Genomic DNA, 5,396 nt, shown 5'->3' on the forward strand with positions numbered 1-5,396 from the left:
CACAGGATTGGGTCATGTAATATAAAATAGTCATCTCCACATAAACTTTGTTTAATTCTGATTTTTAACTCCTCATGCACCCTTTTTTTTTTTTTTTTTCAATTTTAGCTGAATGGACACCAAGCTAGGCACGTAGTGAAAAATCCTCTGTACAAGGTTACAAATATAGTAACAAGTTCATCCATTTCAAAATAATCAAGATTTGTACACAACACATATAACCCTTCATTAAGATTTTGTGTTTATAACCTAGCAAATGACATTCCAGGCAACTTTAAAGAAGTTTACCTAGCCAACATTTTAACATAATACATTGATCATAATCAAAGATTATTTCTTGGTCAGGATGCACAAGGAAAAATAAAGCTATTTTTAAAAAAAGAGGAGAATAGCAAATGTTTCTATCTTCAGAGTGCAAGTGGGCAGGCAGGTTGGGCTGGTTGCCACTCACTGCAAGCCTCACAAAGAGTTCCCAGCAGGATGTGAAACTAACTTACACAGCTATCTTTATACTGTCAGAGAAACCATGCTCCATACCATTTGCATTTCAAAGCAGGAATAAAAATTGTGGGCTTTTTGTTTTTGTGTATTTTGTTTTGTGTGGGTTTTTAAATTTGTTTTGTTTTGTTTTGTTTTTTGGTTTAGCATAAACTTGGAATGTTTGAAAGCTTTTCAACCTAAAGTGGTTTTGTGCAATCAGTCTTAAGTTATTCAGTAAGTCTTAAGATGAAAGACTGAGATTTCCTTTTTGTTTTTTTTTCTTTTGAAAACATTTTATTAAATGTCATTACAGAACAGCATCCAGACTCCAGACAGCTGCCAAGGAGACCCTATTATGCTGTGGGTAATTGTTGGGGCTCTGGATTCCCACCCTTCTGTCCAGAGATGGGGGGGGCAGTATTTCATCTTTGGGTTCCACAATGGTCACATGCTCAGACAGGGGCTTCTTAGGGCCCATCTTACCCATTGGGTCCCAAGGCAGCATGATCTTTACCTTGATCCCCAGCACACCCTCTCTGAGCAGCACATGGTGCAAGGCAGTATCAACATAGTGGTTAACAGGGTCCCCACTGTGGATCATCAAGCCATCCACAAACTTCATGGCTTTAGTTCTCTGTCCTTGGAGTTTCCCAGACACCACAACCTCACAGCCTTTGGCCCCATTCTCCATGATGAACTGCCACACACCATAACAGGCCCTCCACACAGCAAGGCCTCTGAGAAGTTTGTAAGGCAGAGATTTTGCCTGGGCATGGCACACAGACCTCTTGCAGCCACCTTTTCCAGATAAAGCTCTACACTGTCCTCAGGGAAGCCAAATCTCTTATGAACCATGGCAGTCTATTCCCAGATCTTCCAGCTCTTCTCACCAAGAATATTCTGTGTCCTGGTGGCCAAGATAATGATTTCTGTCCTAGTTGGTGTAACTCAAACTTCAACTCCAGAGTACCCATCTTGAGCTAGCTACCAAGTAAGAAATTCATTCAGTTCAGCTTTGTAGAGGCCATCGGTGACAAAATTCCTTTCCTTGGGAATCTGCACCTCCATCTTGCTACCATGAGCAGCAGAAAGAAAAGACTGAGGTTTCCTAAAAAATCTATTGTCTCAAGACTGAAACAGAGAAAACCTGAATGAGTTTCTGTATGCTAGATTGTAGAACAAGCTACAAATCTTAACCAAATTTCCAGCCTGCTACCTTTCCTTGTACGTTTCAGACTTGCCATTCCTTTCAATCATATAAACCAATTTCTAAAAAAAATTAAAAAATAGCCCTCCCCTCTTGCTCTCCATCTTGTTGCTCTGTTTCCCTGAGAACCCTGACTAATATAATAAACTTATATGTTTTGAGAATTACACAAGGGTGAATTCAATGTGTGGTAAACTTACTAAACACTTACTAAACACTTTTCCAAAATTATTATCCACATTTAGACTCTAATCCAGAGAAATTTCTGAGTCCATGCTGTTCCCCAATCTCACCTGTCCTTGCCACCCTATTATTGTTATCTTTAAAGTATTATCACTGATGAATGTGTTATTTGCTTCTTCCCAATAACAAATTACATAGGCAAGGAATATTACACAAACAAAATAATAGAGAAGAGGGAAGTTAAATTACTTACATCTCACTTTTGAGTCAAAAGATATTCATTTGACATTTAATTTGTGGTGTAGTATTTGGCCATTTACAAATTTTACAAGCTCATATGGCTTACCTATGGCATTCTTGACATTTAGAACCAAGTCACATCTCTCATAATGGAGCACACTGCCAGTAGCTCTGACTATCTCTTCTACATAGAAGAAGTTGAAAAAGAGATAGTTAAGAGGTAGCATTCCTAGTAATATTTAGTAATATTGTTGTGGAAAGGAAGATGAAAGAATAAATATTTCAGTTATCATGTCTCACAAAAGTAATTTTTGTCACAGAATATATAGGTTTGAGAAGAAAACGCTATATTCAGATATCAAAAAAAAATTGTTGAGATAGTTATGTAGGAGGCAGTTTTGAAAAACTACTGTTCATCAGAGAGGTCAAGATACAGACAAAATTATGGAAGCCCTCTTAACTGGAAGTAATATTTGAAATCAAGAAATAGGCAAAAATGAGAATGTAGAAAGAAAGGAGGATAAAGGAAAAGAATATGTCAGAGAAGCCTAGAGAAGAAAAAGGTTTTCAAAGAAACAGTTTCCTTTGTTCTCTATTTCAGTTTCACACATTCTTCTCCACTTCCTGCAACTGTAATGTTCACATGTATCTCAATCAAAAGTTATTCTTGTGATTATTTTGCAATGTATACAAATATAGAATCATTATATGTACACTTGAAATTAACATAATATTATATGTTGATTGTATTTCAGTTAAAAAAAGTAAGCATAACCATTTTATTTTTGTCTTTTAGGGCTGCACCAGTGGCAATATGGAGGTTCCCAGGATAGGGGTCTAATCCGATGCTGTAGCTGCTGGCCTATGCCAGAGCCACAGCAACGTGGGATCTGAGCTGCCTATGCCACCTACACCACAGCTCATGGCAACACCAGGTCCTTAACCCACTGGGCAAGGCCAGGGATCAAACCATGTCCTCATGGATACTAGTCAGGTTTGTTAACCACTGAGTCATGACAGGAATTCCTGGAAGCATAACTTTTAACTCTATTTCTTTTTGAGCTTGATTAATTTCTCTCTTTAAGTATGTGACCTCAATGGCGGATGACATCTTTATCTGGAAACTTTAGCATTACCAGAAATAAACCACTGGTCTTTTTTTTTTTTCTTAAATTTGAAATTTCCTTTGTGAGTTACCTACTAAGTTTTCAATATGAGCTAATCTTCAATTTTTTTCGCCAAAAAAACAGTGGACAAATTTTTTTCCAGTGAACATTTATACCTGCGTCAGCTCAGATAACCACCTCTATTTGCTTTATCAGATTCCTATTTTCGGTCAATATTCTTCAACAGAGGAAGATTTAGAAATTCTATATATGAGTAACCTTAAGCCATCAGTATGAATGAGAGATTGGAATCTCAACATATGTCATAAAGTAGAGTTTTCATTACAACATTACTTACATTGACAGTTGCAAATTAATTTAAATGGCAGTTTTTCTGAAGATTTTTGGACATACCAAATATGATATTAAAAATAAATTTTCCACATTAAACAATAGTATTAATTGTTACTTGGGTAGGTTTGGTAAACTGCTGGAGACTACAAGTGGCTAAAACCTAGGGCCAACATATGCTACACCTGCTATTCGGGCACTCTGTGAAAATAATTTTTGCATTAATTTAATCCCTTATTTTTAGGAAAAGGACTCCTAAGTATGTAACTGAATCAAAAGAAGAAAAAAGTTTGGAAGTCTCACATATCTTTGGAAAATTCCATAATATATTTAAGCCTCAGAAATGATTAGAGCCAAATATGAAAGTAATACCATGGCTTTCTGTTTCTGCTTCATTCAACCTATCTGTTCCAGCCTTTCCTATTGCAGGTCATACTTTAATACATGCAAGATAATTTTTTAGTCAACATTCTCAATTTTCACATCAAAAATTATTTTCATTTAGAGTTCCAGTTTAGGGAAAAAAAACATGGAACAAATTGTATTTGAGCCACATGCCTATTATTGGAGGAATCAACAATGTCTAAGGAGACAGGACTGCATTAACCTATTTAGAAAAGTAATGCCAACTACTAGACAAATCTTGTTGAATAGATAACAGGGAGGCTAGGAACTTGAATTTCCCAATTATCACTACATAACTGTAATCAGGAAGGAACATTTCTCAGGTGAAAGAATTCTAAGATTCTTAGAAGAAAGGAGGTAGTCATGCACAATCCAAATGAAAAAAATATCTACTATAACTAATGTTTATATGATAAGTAGAATTTGCTTAACTGACAGGCTGAATCCCAGATAACATTTGAACCAAGAGAAAAAAAAAAATGTTTCCACAGAATCTACTACTGAATCTTTAATATTTTGCAATTAATTTAATCTGATGTGCCTCTGTTTGCTTGGATGGGAAAAGAAAATATTAACATCCACTAAATTAAATTGCTAAATGACAATACATGAAAAGGAAATATAGAATTGAAAATTTATGGAATTGAGTGACATTCTGCTAAATTTTACTAACACTACTAAAGAGTTACTATCAAACTTATTTAATTTTTGCCATGTTTTCCTTACTCAGAGGATTGCTTAAGTTAATTTCTTTATTTCATTTATCTCATCATGGCCTGAGAACACAAAGTTATAGATGTGTAAACATTAAATTAATTATTACTTAGAATAGTCCTCGGCATATAATAAAAATAATAAACTATTTTTAATAAAAAATATTTTAAAAACCTATTTTTTCCATGTTTTTATAGTGGTTTAACTCACAATTTCTTCCTGTTTATCAAAGACATTTTGGTGATTTTGCAAATACATTTCGTAGGGGAAAAAACTCCACAATTTGCTATTTCTAATTGACATTATTACCACATCTAATCTTTGGCATCTAAACTCAATTAACAGGATATAGTTTTAATATTTTTATAGAGCAGAGAGTTCTGAAAGTTCAAGGGCATGAGTATTCATACAGAAATATTGACATTCATTTTTGGAGCAGAGCACAAAATTAATGGAGATTATTGTTTGTGATATTTGTTGTTGATTACTGTGGACAATCCCAGTGATCTTTTTTTTTTTTGTCTTTTTGCCATTTCTTGGGCTACTCCCATGGCATGTGGAGGTTCCCAGCCTAGATGTCTAATCAGAGCTGTAGCTGCCAGCCTATGCCAGAGCCATAGCAACGCAGGATCCAAGCCACATCTGTGACCTACACCACAGCTCACGGCAATGCCTGATCGTTAACCCACTGAGCAAGGGCAGGGACCGAA

The 5,396-nt window shown here is 35.5% G+C and overlaps 1 pseudogene; it reads right to left on the reverse strand.

Annotated features, from left to right (window-relative positions):
- Window positions 834-1,548, reverse strand: LOC100520093 (annotated as a pseudogene).

This window comes from Sus scrofa, chromosome 11 (genome assembly GCF_000003025.6).
Source record: "Sus scrofa isolate TJ Tabasco breed Duroc chromosome 11, Sscrofa11.1, whole genome shotgun sequence".
In the NCBI taxonomy this organism is placed as follows: Eukaryota; Metazoa; Chordata; class Mammalia; order Artiodactyla; family Suidae; genus Sus; species Sus scrofa.